At 46.7% G+C, this 14,618-nt stretch overlaps 9 non-coding genes and 1 pseudogene across 9 annotated transcripts; all 10 read left to right on the top strand.

Moving 5' to 3' along the window:
• The first annotated feature begins 231 nt into the window (after positions 1–231).
• LOC142281008 (U2 spliceosomal RNA) lies at positions 232–422 on the top strand. The gene has a single exon (XR_012743158.1). It is a non-coding gene; the product is annotated as a U2 spliceosomal RNA (small nuclear RNA).
• A 1,387-nt stretch (positions 423–1,809) lies between these two features.
• LOC142281007 (U2 spliceosomal RNA) lies at positions 1,810–2,000 on the top strand. Its single transcript, XR_012743157.1, has one exon. It is a non-coding gene; the product is annotated as a U2 spliceosomal RNA (small nuclear RNA).
• Positions 2,001–3,387: 1,387 nt separating this feature from the next.
• LOC142281006 (U2 spliceosomal RNA) lies at positions 3,388–3,578 on the top strand. The gene has a single exon (XR_012743156.1). It is a non-coding gene; the product is annotated as a U2 spliceosomal RNA (small nuclear RNA).
• Positions 3,579–4,965: 1,387 nt separating this feature from the next.
• On the top strand, positions 4,966–5,092 carry LOC142281020 (U2 spliceosomal RNA; annotated as a pseudogene).
• Positions 5,093–5,822: 730 nt separating this feature from the next.
• On the top strand, positions 5,823–6,015 carry LOC142281018 (U2 spliceosomal RNA). The gene has a single exon (XR_012743168.1). It is a non-coding gene; the product is annotated as a U2 spliceosomal RNA (small nuclear RNA).
• Positions 6,016–7,402: 1,387 nt separating this feature from the next.
• LOC142281023 (U2 spliceosomal RNA) lies at positions 7,403–7,593 on the top strand. Its single transcript, XR_012743172.1, has one exon. It is a non-coding gene; the product is annotated as a U2 spliceosomal RNA (small nuclear RNA).
• Positions 7,594–8,980: 1,387 nt separating this feature from the next.
• LOC142281022 (U2 spliceosomal RNA) lies at positions 8,981–9,171 on the top strand. Its single transcript, XR_012743171.1, has one exon. It is a non-coding gene; the product is annotated as a U2 spliceosomal RNA (small nuclear RNA).
• A 1,387-nt stretch (positions 9,172–10,558) lies between these two features.
• Positions 10,559–10,749, top strand: LOC142281021 (U2 spliceosomal RNA). The gene has a single exon (XR_012743170.1). It is a non-coding gene; the product is annotated as a U2 spliceosomal RNA (small nuclear RNA).
• Positions 10,750–12,136: 1,387 nt separating this feature from the next.
• On the top strand, positions 12,137–12,327 carry LOC142281016 (U2 spliceosomal RNA). The gene has a single exon (XR_012743166.1). It is a non-coding gene; the product is annotated as a U2 spliceosomal RNA (small nuclear RNA).
• A 1,387-nt stretch (positions 12,328–13,714) lies between these two features.
• On the top strand, positions 13,715–13,905 carry LOC142281005 (U2 spliceosomal RNA). Its single transcript, XR_012743155.1, has one exon. It is a non-coding gene; the product is annotated as a U2 spliceosomal RNA (small nuclear RNA).
• The last annotated feature ends 713 nt before the right edge of the window (positions 13,906–14,618 follow it).

The raw sequence follows: 14,618 nt of genomic DNA, 5'->3' as shown, positions 1-14,618 counted from the left end.
GGGAGTTGCTTGCGCCCTAAAGGAGGAGTTATTCAGATTCATTGCAGTGGGCGGCGGCTGCAAAACGCACCATTCTTCTTGTTTTGGCTCTGCAAAGCAGCCTTTTCAAGGGTTGGCTTGGGTGACAAAATGTCTTGTGTAGGCGTGGGTTTGTCTCCCTCTCGCTCTCTCTCCCTAAGATGTGTCCGGCATAGGCCAGGGTGCCACTCGAGGCCCAAACCAATTCTGGTTATCGCTTCTCGGCCTTTTGGCTAAGATCAAGTGTAGTATCTGTTCTTATCAGTTTAATATCTGATACGTCCCCTATCTGGGGACCATATATTAAATGGATTTTTAGAACAGGGAGATGGAAAAAGAGCTTGCTCTGTCCACTCCACGCATTGACCTGGTATTGCAGTACCTCCAGGAACGGTGCACCCCTTCTTAACCCAGTTTCCAAAAGCAGAACTCAATTCACCTGATTCATATTAGCCCGATTTAATGAATTGGAAGAAAGCATACGTCTTCATATGCACCTCAATTTGGCCCATTCACTTTTCACACTTCCTCCTTTTGTTTTTTATCTTTCACACTTTTGACTTTCTTTATTCATCCAAATAGCAAACTCATCACCACTCAACCTGACCAACTCGGCTATGTCCCCGTGCTGCAGTTCTCTGTCTTATCTAGATCATTTGCAATTGAATGGAATAGATCCCTTTTGGACAAAGTGGATTCACCTGCTGCTGCAGTGACCACAGGTGTGATAACATCTAGAATTGGCATCTGGTGCGATCTCTCCGCTTCCACTCCAAAGAAAGTTACCTGTTTATTCCTATCATGCATTGGTTTTTGGGGTTTTCTTTGAGTAATGATGATCTCTTTAGTAGTCTGTTGGCGCCCTCTCCTGGAGGAATAGTTTGCTTGCTCTTGGACATTCTAAAAGAGAGGTCATGATAGACATTGAGCTTCTGAGCTCAATTGGGGACAGTCATGGGTGATGAATGTTTGCAACCTACTGCGAAGCCTCATACCGCAATATAAGGAACGTCAAATACTAAGAAAGGGCGGCCTATGAAAGAATTACTACTTTCAATAAGTACACTTAAACGGCTAATTGGGAATAGAAAAACTGTAAAAAGCCCTCTGAGAAAGCCCCCCTCTAACCTTTGATAGTAAGCTTTTCTGTAGTCTGCCTGTTGATGTATTTTCCGTTTGAACTGTGCACAACATGAAGAGACGGAACACTGGCGGCTTGTCACAATGCCCCCCGATGACATCACAATAGCGCTGCTGCCTAGAAAACAAGCTGCGCAGAAGAAGTTGTTCTTTGGGTGGGAGGGTGGGCTAGTGGAAGGAGGGGGCAATCTCTTTTTTTCCCGGGTGGTAGGGGGATGACAGGAGAAGGGAAGCGGGTGGTGAGAAAGGTACAGAGGGCAGGGTTTGGGGGCTGGGAAGGAAAGGGAAAAGATTAGGGTTTGGGGATGATGAAAGGGCTTTCTACGGGTAAGGATGGCAAAGGGTGGCAGTGACGGAAAGTCAGGCAACCTGTCCTGTCCGTCTTTTTGTATCGTGAATTGGAAAGACTGCAAGGGGGAGGGGAGTTGCTTGCGCCCTAAAGGAGGAGTTATTCAGATTCATTGCAGTGGGCGGCGGCTGCAAAACGCACCATTCTTCTTGTTTTGGCTCTGCAAAGCAGCCTTTTCAAGGGTTGGCTTGGGTGACAAAATGTCTTGTGTAGGCGTGGGTTTGTCTCCCTCTCGCTCTCTCTCCCTAAGATGTGTCCGGCATAGGCCAGGGTGCCACTCGAGGCCCAAACCAATTCTGGTTATCGCTTCTCGGCCTTTTGGCTAAGATCAAGTGTAGTATCTGTTCTTATCAGTTTAATATCTGATACGTCCCCTATCTGGGGACCATATATTAAATGGATTTTTAGAACAGGGAGATGGAAAAAGAGCTTGCTCTGTCCACTCCACGCATTGACCTGGTATTGCAGTACCTCCAGGAACGGTGCACCCCTTCTTAACCCAGTTTCCAAAAGCAGAACTCAATTCACCTGATTCATATTAGCCCGATTTAATGAATTGGAAGAAAGCATACGTCTTCATATGCACCTCAATTTGGCCCATTCACTTTTCACACTTCCTCCTTTTGTTTTTTATCTTTCACACTTTTGACTTTCTTTATTCATCCAAATAGCAAACTCATCACCACTCAACCTGACCAACTCGGCTATGTCCCCGTGCTGCAGTTCTCTGTCTTATCTAGATCATTTGCAATTGAATGGAATAGATCCCTTTTGGACAAAGTGGATTCACCTGCTGCTGCAGTGACCACAGGTGTGATAACATCTAGAATTGGCATCTGGTGCGATCTCTCCGCTTCCACTCCAAAGAAAGTTACCTGTTTATTCCTATCATGCATTGGTTTTTGGGGTTTTCTTTGAGTAATGATGATCTCTTTAGTAGTCTGTTGGCGCCCTCTCCTGGAGGAATAGTTTGCTTGCTCTTGGACATTCTAAAAGAGAGGTCATGATAGACATTGAGCTTCTGAGCTCAATTGGGGACAGTCATGGGTGATGAATGTTTGCAACCTACTGCGAAGCCTCATACCGCAATATAAGGAACGTCAAATACTAAGAAAGGGCGGCCTATGAAAGAATTACTACTTTCAATAAGTACACTTAAACGGCTAATTGGGAATAGAAAAACTGTAAAAAGCCCTCTGAGAAAGCCCCCCTCTAACCTTTGATAGTAAGCTTTTCTGTAGTCTGCCTGTTGATGTATTTTCCGTTTGAACTGTGCACAACATGAAGAGACGGAACACTGGCGGCTTGTCACAATGCCCCCCGATGACATCACAATAGCGCTGCTGCCTAGAAAACAAGCTGCGCAGAAGAAGTTGTTCTTTGGGTGGGAGGGTGGGCTAGTGGAAGGAGGGGGCAATCTCTTTTTTTCCCGGGTGGTAGGGGGATGACAGGAGAAGGGAAGCGGGTGGTGAGAAAGGTACAGAGGGCAGGGTTTGGGGGCTGGGAAGGAAAGGGAAAAGATTAGGGTTTGGGGATGATGAAAGGGCTTTCTACGGGTAAGGATGGCAAAGGGTGGCAGTGACGGAAAGTCAGGCAACCTGTCCTGTCCGTCTTTTTGTATCGTGAATTGGAAAGACTGCAAGGGGGAGGGGAGTTGCTTGCGCCCTAAAGGAGGAGTTATTCAGATTCATTGCAGTGGGCGGCGGCTGCAAAACGCACCATTCTTCTTGTTTTGGCTCTGCAAAGCAGCCTTTTCAAGGGTTGGCTTGGGTGACAAAATGTCTTGTGTAGGCGTGGGTTTGTCTCCCTCTCGCTCTCTCTCCCTAAGATGTGTCCGGCATAGGCCAGGGTGCCACTCGAGGCCCAAACCAATTCTGGTTATCGCTTCTCGGCCTTTTGGCTAAGATCAAGTGTAGTATCTGTTCTTATCAGTTTAATATCTGATACGTCCCCTATCTGGGGACCATATATTAAATGGATTTTTAGAACAGGGAGATGGAAAAAGAGCTTGCTCTGTCCACTCCACGCATTGACCTGGTATTGCAGTACCTCCAGGAACGGTGCACCCCTTCTTAACCCAGTTTCCAAAAGCAGAACTCAATTCACCTGATTCATATTAGCCCGATTTAATGAATTGGAAGAAAGCATACGTCTTCATATGCACCTCAATTTGGCCCATTCACTTTTCACACTTCCTCCTTTTGTTTTTTATCTTTCACACTTTTGACTTTCTTTATTCATCCAAATAGCAAACTCATCACCACTCAACCTGACCAACTCGGCTATGTCCCCGTGCTGCAGTTCTCTGTCTTATCTAGATCATTTGCAATTGAATGGAATAGATCCCTTTTGGACAAAGTGGATTCACCTGCTGCTGCAGTGACCACAGGTGTGATAACATCTAGAATTGGCATCTGGTGCGATCTCTCCGCTTCCACTCCAAAGAAAGTTACCTGTTTATTCCTATCATGCATTGGTTTTTGGGGTTTTCTTTGAGTAATGATGATCTCTTTAGTAGTCTGTTGGCGCCCTCTCCTGGAGGAATAGTTTGCTTGCTCTTGGACATTCTAAAAGAGAGGTCATGATAGACATTGAGCTTCTGAGCTCAATTGGGGACAGTCATGGGTGATGAATGTTTGCAACCTACTGCGAAGCCTCATACCGCAATATAAGGAACGTCAAATACTAAGAAAGGGCGGCCTATGAAAGAATTACTACTTTCAATAAGTACACTTAAACGGCTAATTGGGAATAGAAAAACTGTAAAAAGCCCTCTGAGAAAGCCCCCCTCTAACCTTTGATAGTAAGCTTTTCTGTAGTCTGCCTGTTGATGTATTTTCCGTTTGAACTGTGCACAACATGAAGAGACGGAACACTGGCGGCTTGTCACAATGCCCCCCGATGACATCACAATAGCGCTGCTGCCTAGAAAACAAGCTGCGCAGAAGAAGTTGTTCTTTGGGTGGGAGGGTGGGCTAGTGGAAGGAGGGGGCAATCTCTTTTTTTCCCGGGTGGTAGGGGGATGACAGGAGAAGGGAAGCGGGTGGTGAGAAAGGTACAGAGGGCAGGGTTTGGGGGCTGGGAAGGAAAGGGAAAAGATTAGGGTTTGGGGATGATGAAAGGGCTTTCTACGGGTAAGGATGGCAAAGGGTGGCAGTGACGGAAAGTCAGGCAACCTGTCCTGTCCGTCTTTTTGTATCGTGAATTGGAAAGACTGCAAGGGGGAGGGGAGTTGCTTGCGCCCTAAAGGAGGAGTTATTCAGATTCATTGCAGTGGGCGGCGGCTGCAAAACGCACCATTCTTCTTGTTTTGGCTCTGCAAAGCAGCCTTTTCAAGGGTTGGCTTGGGTGACAAAATGTCTTGTGTAGGCGTGGGTTTGTCTCCCTCTCGCTCTCTCTCCCTAAGATGTGTCCGGCATAGGCCAGGGTGCCACTCGAGGCCCAAACCAATTCTGGTTATCGCTTCTCGGCCTTTTGGCTAAGATCAAGTGTAGTATCTGTGAGGCTCGGCAGATGCAATGCACACTGGAAGGTTGCGCTTGCTAGTACTCTGGATGTATAGTATATTCATCTAGAGGAAAACATGGCCCTACCAGGATCGAGGCTATTAGACTGAGTAAGTGTGGGGGCTATGGTGCAATGTGCCCCAGGACTGACGACCCTGGAGTGAGTCTGAGCTTGCTGGCTTGGGACCCCGGCGAGCCTTGGGCTCTGTAGCACACCGTACCTTGCCCTTTCATACTTTCTGAGCATATTGCTCTATCCCGGCCTTCTGGCTAGGAAGGGAAATTTTTATAATCATGGTCGGAGGTCCGTTCAGCTTTGGGCTGAGAAACCAACACCCGGTTGGAGGTCCGGGTCAGCTTCGGCTGAGAAACCAACACCCGGTTTGAGGTCCGGGTCAGCTTCGGCTGAGAAACCAACACCCGGTTGGAGGTCCGGGTCAGCTTCGGCTGAGAAACCAACACCCGGTTGGAGGTCCGGGTCAGCTTCGGCTGAGAAACCAACACCCGGTTGGAGGTCCGGTTAGCCTTGGGCTGAGAAACTAACACCGGTTGACGGTCCGGGCAGTTTCGGCTGCGAAACCAACAACTAGTAGCTCTCTACTCCACTTGGGTAAGATGCCTGGGTGGACGCTGGGAGCAACGACAAGGCTCAACCAGGCTTCGGCTTGGGGGAGCACCGAAGATCCCTGACCCTTGCTGTGGCCTTCTGGCTCGGAGGGACGGGGTTGATTTTTGGGGACCCTCTCCTCACGGAAGGGTCCACACGAATCCTAGCCTTTGCACTGTTTTTGGTGTGACTTCGGTCATGCATTTTTTGCGGTGCTTTGGAAAGCTTCATTAAATCAAAAATCTGTTCTTATCAGTTTAATATCTGATACGTCCCCTATCTGGGGACCATATATTAAATGGATTTTTAGAACAGGGAGATGGAAAAAGAGCTTGCTCTGTCCACTCCACGCATTGACCTGGTATTGCAGTACCTCCAGGAACGGTGCACCCCTTCTTAACCCAGTTTCCAAAAGCAGAACTCAATTCACCTGATTCATATTAGCCCGATTTAATGAATTGGAAGAAAGCATACGTCTTCATATGCACCTCAATTTGGCCCATTCACTTTTCACACTTCCTCCTTTTGTTTTTTATCTTTCACACTTTTGACTTTCTTTATTCATCCAAATAGCAAACTCATCACCACTCAACCTGACCAACTCGGCTATGTCCCCGTGCTGCAGTTCTCTGTCTTATCTAGATCATTTGCAATTGAATGGAATAGATCCCTTTTGGACAAAGTGGATTCACCTGCTGCTGCAGTGACCACAGGTGTGATAACATCTAGAATTGGCATCTGGTGCGATCTCTCCGCTTCCACTCCAAAGAAAGTTACCTGTTTATTCCTATCATGCATTGGTTTTTGGGGTTTTCTTTGAGTAATGATGATCTCTTTAGTAGTCTGTTGGCGCCCTCTCCTGGAGGAATAGTTTGCTTGCTCTTGGACATTCTAAAAGAGAGGTCATGATAGACATTGAGCTTCTGAGCTCAATTGGGGACAGTCATGGGTGATGAATGTTTGCAACCTACTGCGAAGCCTCATACCGCAATATAAGGAACGTCAAATACTAAGAAAGGGCGGCCTATGAAAGAATTACTACTTTCAATAAGTACACTTAAACGGCTAATTGGGAATAGAAAAACTGTAAAAAGCCCTCTGAGAAAGCCCCCCTCTAACCTTTGATAGTAAGCTTTTCTGTAGTCTGCCTGTTGATGTATTTTCCGTTTGAACTGTGCACAACATGAAGAGACGGAACACTGGCGGCTTGTCACAATGCCCCCCGATGACATCACAATAGCGCTGCTGCCTAGAAAACAAGCTGCGCAGAAGAAGTTGTTCTTTGGGTGGGAGGGTGGGCTAGTGGAAGGAGGGGGCAATCTCTTTTTTTCCCGGGTGGTAGGGGGATGACAGGAGAAGGGAAGCGGGTGGTGAGAAAGGTACAGAGGGCAGGGTTTGGGGGCTGGGAAGGAAAGGGAAAAGATTAGGGTTTGGGGATGATGAAAGGGCTTTCTACGGGTAAGGATGGCAAAGGGTGGCAGTGACGGAAAGTCAGGCAACCTGTCCTGTCCGTCTTTTTGTATCGTGAATTGGAAAGACTGCAAGGGGGAGGGGAGTTGCTTGCGCCCTAAAGGAGGAGTTATTCAGATTCATTGCAGTGGGCGGCGGCTGCAAAACGCACCATTCTTCTTGTTTTGGCTCTGCAAAGCAGCCTTTTCAAGGGTTGGCTTGGGTGACAAAATGTCTTGTGTAGGCGTGGGTTTGTCTCCCTCTCGCTCTCTCTCCCTAAGATGTGTCCGGCATAGGCCAGGGTGCCACTCGAGGCCCAAACCAATTCTGGTTATCGCTTCTCGGCCTTTTGGCTAAGATCAAGTGTAGTATCTGTTCTTATCAGTTTAATATCTGATACGTCCCCTATCTGGGGACCATATATTAAATGGATTTTTAGAACAGGGAGATGGAAAAAGAGCTTGCTCTGTCCACTCCACGCATTGACCTGGTATTGCAGTACCTCCAGGAACGGTGCACCCCTTCTTAACCCAGTTTCCAAAAGCAGAACTCAATTCACCTGATTCATATTAGCCCGATTTAATGAATTGGAAGAAAGCATACGTCTTCATATGCACCTCAATTTGGCCCATTCACTTTTCACACTTCCTCCTTTTGTTTTTTATCTTTCACACTTTTGACTTTCTTTATTCATCCAAATAGCAAACTCATCACCACTCAACCTGACCAACTCGGCTATGTCCCCGTGCTGCAGTTCTCTGTCTTATCTAGATCATTTGCAATTGAATGGAATAGATCCCTTTTGGACAAAGTGGATTCACCTGCTGCTGCAGTGACCACAGGTGTGATAACATCTAGAATTGGCATCTGGTGCGATCTCTCCGCTTCCACTCCAAAGAAAGTTACCTGTTTATTCCTATCATGCATTGGTTTTTGGGGTTTTCTTTGAGTAATGATGATCTCTTTAGTAGTCTGTTGGCGCCCTCTCCTGGAGGAATAGTTTGCTTGCTCTTGGACATTCTAAAAGAGAGGTCATGATAGACATTGAGCTTCTGAGCTCAATTGGGGACAGTCATGGGTGATGAATGTTTGCAACCTACTGCGAAGCCTCATACCGCAATATAAGGAACGTCAAATACTAAGAAAGGGCGGCCTATGAAAGAATTACTACTTTCAATAAGTACACTTAAACGGCTAATTGGGAATAGAAAAACTGTAAAAAGCCCTCTGAGAAAGCCCCCCTCTAACCTTTGATAGTAAGCTTTTCTGTAGTCTGCCTGTTGATGTATTTTCCGTTTGAACTGTGCACAACATGAAGAGACGGAACACTGGCGGCTTGTCACAATGCCCCCCGATGACATCACAATAGCGCTGCTGCCTAGAAAACAAGCTGCGCAGAAGAAGTTGTTCTTTGGGTGGGAGGGTGGGCTAGTGGAAGGAGGGGGCAATCTCTTTTTTTCCCGGGTGGTAGGGGGATGACAGGAGAAGGGAAGCGGGTGGTGAGAAAGGTACAGAGGGCAGGGTTTGGGGGCTGGGAAGGAAAGGGAAAAGATTAGGGTTTGGGGATGATGAAAGGGCTTTCTACGGGTAAGGATGGCAAAGGGTGGCAGTGACGGAAAGTCAGGCAACCTGTCCTGTCCGTCTTTTTGTATCGTGAATTGGAAAGACTGCAAGGGGGAGGGGAGTTGCTTGCGCCCTAAAGGAGGAGTTATTCAGATTCATTGCAGTGGGCGGCGGCTGCAAAACGCACCATTCTTCTTGTTTTGGCTCTGCAAAGCAGCCTTTTCAAGGGTTGGCTTGGGTGACAAAATGTCTTGTGTAGGCGTGGGTTTGTCTCCCTCTCGCTCTCTCTCCCTAAGATGTGTCCGGCATAGGCCAGGGTGCCACTCGAGGCCCAAACCAATTCTGGTTATCGCTTCTCGGCCTTTTGGCTAAGATCAAGTGTAGTATCTGTTCTTATCAGTTTAATATCTGATACGTCCCCTATCTGGGGACCATATATTAAATGGATTTTTAGAACAGGGAGATGGAAAAAGAGCTTGCTCTGTCCACTCCACGCATTGACCTGGTATTGCAGTACCTCCAGGAACGGTGCACCCCTTCTTAACCCAGTTTCCAAAAGCAGAACTCAATTCACCTGATTCATATTAGCCCGATTTAATGAATTGGAAGAAAGCATACGTCTTCATATGCACCTCAATTTGGCCCATTCACTTTTCACACTTCCTCCTTTTGTTTTTTATCTTTCACACTTTTGACTTTCTTTATTCATCCAAATAGCAAACTCATCACCACTCAACCTGACCAACTCGGCTATGTCCCCGTGCTGCAGTTCTCTGTCTTATCTAGATCATTTGCAATTGAATGGAATAGATCCCTTTTGGACAAAGTGGATTCACCTGCTGCTGCAGTGACCACAGGTGTGATAACATCTAGAATTGGCATCTGGTGCGATCTCTCCGCTTCCACTCCAAAGAAAGTTACCTGTTTATTCCTATCATGCATTGGTTTTTGGGGTTTTCTTTGAGTAATGATGATCTCTTTAGTAGTCTGTTGGCGCCCTCTCCTGGAGGAATAGTTTGCTTGCTCTTGGACATTCTAAAAGAGAGGTCATGATAGACATTGAGCTTCTGAGCTCAATTGGGGACAGTCATGGGTGATGAATGTTTGCAACCTACTGCGAAGCCTCATACCGCAATATAAGGAACGTCAAATACTAAGAAAGGGCGGCCTATGAAAGAATTACTACTTTCAATAAGTACACTTAAACGGCTAATTGGGAATAGAAAAACTGTAAAAAGCCCTCTGAGAAAGCCCCCCTCTAACCTTTGATAGTAAGCTTTTCTGTAGTCTGCCTGTTGATGTATTTTCCGTTTGAACTGTGCACAACATGAAGAGACGGAACACTGGCGGCTTGTCACAATGCCCCCCGATGACATCACAATAGCGCTGCTGCCTAGAAAACAAGCTGCGCAGAAGAAGTTGTTCTTTGGGTGGGAGGGTGGGCTAGTGGAAGGAGGGGGCAATCTCTTTTTTTCCCGGGTGGTAGGGGGATGACAGGAGAAGGGAAGCGGGTGGTGAGAAAGGTACAGAGGGCAGGGTTTGGGGGCTGGGAAGGAAAGGGAAAAGATTAGGGTTTGGGGATGATGAAAGGGCTTTCTACGGGTAAGGATGGCAAAGGGTGGCAGTGACGGAAAGTCAGGCAACCTGTCCTGTCCGTCTTTTTGTATCGTGAATTGGAAAGACTGCAAGGGGGAGGGGAGTTGCTTGCGCCCTAAAGGAGGAGTTATTCAGATTCATTGCAGTGGGCGGCGGCTGCAAAACGCACCATTCTTCTTGTTTTGGCTCTGCAAAGCAGCCTTTTCAAGGGTTGGCTTGGGTGACAAAATGTCTTGTGTAGGCGTGGGTTTGTCTCCCTCTCGCTCTCTCTCCCTAAGATGTGTCCGGCATAGGCCAGGGTGCCACTCGAGGCCCAAACCAATTCTGGTTATCGCTTCTCGGCCTTTTGGCTAAGATCAAGTGTAGTATCTGTTCTTATCAGTTTAATATCTGATACGTCCCCTATCTGGGGACCATATATTAAATGGATTTTTAGAACAGGGAGATGGAAAAAGAGCTTGCTCTGTCCACTCCACGCATTGACCTGGTATTGCAGTACCTCCAGGAACGGTGCACCCCTTCTTAACCCAGTTTCCAAAAGCAGAACTCAATTCACCTGATTCATATTAGCCCGATTTAATGAATTGGAAGAAAGCATACGTCTTCATATGCACCTCAATTTGGCCCATTCACTTTTCACACTTCCTCCTTTTGTTTTTTATCTTTCACACTTTTGACTTTCTTTATTCATCCAAATAGCAAACTCATCACCACTCAACCTGACCAACTCGGCTATGTCCCCGTGCTGCAGTTCTCTGTCTTATCTAGATCATTTGCAATTGAATGGAATAGATCCCTTTTGGACAAAGTGGATTCACCTGCTGCTGCAGTGACCACAGGTGTGATAACATCTAGAATTGGCATCTGGTGCGATCTCTCCGCTTCCACTCCAAAGAAAGTTACCTGTTTATTCCTATCATGCATTGGTTTTTGGGGTTTTCTTTGAGTAATGATGATCTCTTTAGTAGTCTGTTGGCGCCCTCTCCTGGAGGAATAGTTTGCTTGCTCTTGGACATTCTAAAAGAGAGGTCATGATAGACATTGAGCTTCTGAGCTCAATTGGGGACAGTCATGGGTGATGAATGTTTGCAACCTACTGCGAAGCCTCATACCGCAATATAAGGAACGTCAAATACTAAGAAAGGGCGGCCTATGAAAGAATTACTACTTTCAATAAGTACACTTAAACGGCTAATTGGGAATAGAAAAACTGTAAAAAGCCCTCTGAGAAAGCCCCCCTCTAACCTTTGATAGTAAGCTTTTCTGTAGTCTGCCTGTTGATGTATTTTCCGTTTGAACTGTGCACAACATGAAGAGACGGAACACTGGCGGCTTGTCACAATGCCCCCCGATGACATCACAATAGCGCTGCTGCCTAGAAAACAAGCTGCGCAGAAGAAGTTGTTCTTTGGGTGGGAGGGTGGGCTAGTGGAAGGAGGGGGCAATCTCTTTTTTTCCCGGGTGGTAGGGGGATGACAGGAGAAGGGAAGCGGGTGGTGAGAAAGGTACAGAGGGCAGGGTTTGGGGGCTGGGAAGGAAAGGGAAAAGATTAGGGTTTGGGGATGATGAAAGGGCTTTCTACGGGTAAGGATGGCAAAGGGTGGCAGTGACGGAAAGTCAGGCAACCTGTCCTGTCCGTCTTTTTGTATCGTGAATTGGAAAGACTGCAAGGGGGAGGGGAGTTGCTTGCGCCCTAAAGGAGGAGTTATTCAGATTCATTGCAGTGGGCGGCGGCTGCAAAACGCACCATTCTTCTTGTTTTGGCTCTGCAAAGCAGCCTTTTCAAGGGTTGGCTTGGGTGACAAAATGTCTTGTGTAGGCGTGGGTTTGTCTCCCTCTCGCTCTCTCTCCCTAAGATGTGTCCGGCATAGGCCAGGGTGCCACTCGAGGCCCAAACCAATTCTGGTTATCGCTTCTCGGCCTTTTGGCTAAGATCAAGTGTAGTATCTGTTCTTATCAGTTTAATATCTGATACGTCCCCTATCTGGGGACCATATATTAAATGGATTTTTAGAACAGGGAGATGGAAAAAGAGCTTGCTCTGTCCACTCCACGCATTGACCTGGTATTGCAGTACCTCCAGGAACGGTGCACCCCTTCTTAACCCAGTTTCCAAAAGCAGAACTCAATTCACCTGATTCATATTAGCCCGATTTAATGAATTGGAAGAAAGCATACGTCTTCATATGCACCTCAATTTGGCCCATTCACTTTTCACACTTCCTCCTTTTGTTTTTTATCTTTCACACTTTTGACTTTCTTTATTCATCCAAATAGCAAACTCATCACCACTCAACCTGACCAACTCGGCTATGTCCCCGTGCTGCAGTTCTCTGTCTTATCTAGATCATTTGCAATTGAATGGAATAGATCCCTTTTGGACAAAGTGGATTCACCTGCTGCTGCAGTGACCACAGGTGTGATAACATCTAGAATTGGCATCTGGTGCGATCTCTCCGCTTCCACTCCAAAGAAAGTTACCTGTTTATTCCTATCATGCATTGGTTTTTGGGGTTTTCTTTGAGTAATGATGATCTCTTTAGTAGTCTGTTGGCGCCCTCTCCTGGAGGAATAGTTTGCTTGCTCTTGGACATTCTAAAAGAGAGGTCATGATAGACATTGAGCTTCTGAGCTCAATTGGGGACAGTCATGGGTGATGAATGTTTGCAACCTACTGCGAAGCCTCATACCGCAATATAAGGAACGTCAAATACTAAGAAAGGGCGGCCTATGAAAGAATTACTACTTTCAATAAGTACACTTAAACGGCTAATTGGGAATAGAAAAACTGTAAAAAGCCCTCTGAGAAAGCCCCCCTCTAACCTTTGATAGTAAGCTTTTCTGTAGTCTGCCTGTTGATGTATTTTCCGTTTGAACTGTGCACAACATGAAGAGACGGAACACTGGCGGCTTGTCACAATGCCCCCCGATGACATCACAATAGCGCTGCTGCCTAGAAAACAAGCTGCGCAGAAGAAGTTGTTCTTTGGGTGGGAGGGTGGGCTAGTGGAAGGAGGGGGCAATCTCTTTTTTTCCCGGGTGGTAGGGGGATGACAGGAGAAGGGAAGCGGGTGGTGAGAAAGGTACAGAGGGCAGGGTTTGGGGGCTGGGAAGGAAAGGGAAAAGATTAGGGTTTGGGGATGATGAAAGGGCTTTCTACGGGTAAGGATGGCAAAGGGTGGCAGTGACGGAAAGTCAGGCAACCTGTCCTGTCCGTCTTTTTGTATCGTGAATTGGAAAGACTGCAAGGGGGAGGGGAGTTGCTTGCGCCCTAAAGGAGGAGTTATTCAGATTCATTGCAGTGGGCGGCGGCTGCAAAACGCACCATTCTTCTTGTTTTGGCTCTGCAAAGCAGCCTTTTCAAGGGTTGGCTTGGGTGACAAAATGTCTTGTGTAGGCGTGGGTTTGTCTCCCTCTCGCTCTCTCTCCCTAAGATGTGTCCGGCATAGGCCAGGGTGCCACTCGAGGCCCAAACCAATTCTGGTTATCGCTTCTCGGCCTTTTGGCTAAGATCAAGTGTAGTATCTGTTCTTATCAGTTTAATATCTGATACGTCCCCTATCTGGGGACCATATATTAAATGGATTTTTAGAACAGGGAGATGGAAAAAGAGCTTGCTCTGTCCACTCCACGCATTGACCTGGTATTGCAGTACCTCCAGGAACGGTGCACCCCTTCTTAACCCAGTTTCCAAAAGCAGAACTCAATTCACCTGATTCATATTAGCCCGATTTAATGAATTGGAAGAAAGCATACGTCTTCATATGCACCTCAATTTGGCCCATTCACTTTTCACACTTCCTCCTTTTGTTTTTTATCTTTCACACTTTTGACTTTCTTTATTCATCCAAATAGCAAACTCATCACCACTCAACCTGACCAACTCGGCTATGTCCCCGTGCTGCAGTTCTCTGTCTTATCTAGATCATTTGCAATTGAATGGAATAGATCCCTTTTGGACAAAGTGGATTCACCTGCTGCTGCAGTGACCACAGGTGTGATAACATCTAGAATTGGCATCTGGTGCGATCTCTCCGCTTCCACTCCAAAGAAAGTTACCTGTTTATTCCTATCATGCATTGGTTTTTGGGGTTTTCTTTGAGTAATGATGATCTCTTTAGTAGTCTGTTGGCGCCCTCTCCTGGAGGAATAGTTTGCTTGCTCTTGGACATTCTAAAAGAGAGGTCATGATAGACATTGAGCTTCTGAGCTCAATTGGGGACAGTCATGGGTGATGAATGTTTGCAACCTACTGCGAAGCCTCATACCGCAATATAAGGAACGTCAAATACTAAGAAAGGGCGGCCTATGAAAGAATTACTACTTTCAATAAGTACACTTAAACGGCTAATTGGGAATAGAAAAACTGTAAAAAGCCCTCTGAGAAAGC

Source organism: Anomaloglossus baeobatrachus, unplaced genomic scaffold (genome assembly GCF_048569485.1).
Source record: "Anomaloglossus baeobatrachus isolate aAnoBae1 unplaced genomic scaffold, aAnoBae1.hap1 Scaffold_4666, whole genome shotgun sequence".
NCBI classification, from domain to species: Eukaryota; Metazoa; Chordata; class Amphibia; order Anura; family Aromobatidae; genus Anomaloglossus; species Anomaloglossus baeobatrachus.
Note: the sequence above shows the minus strand (reverse complement) of the source record. Positions and strands in the feature narration are given on the sequence as shown.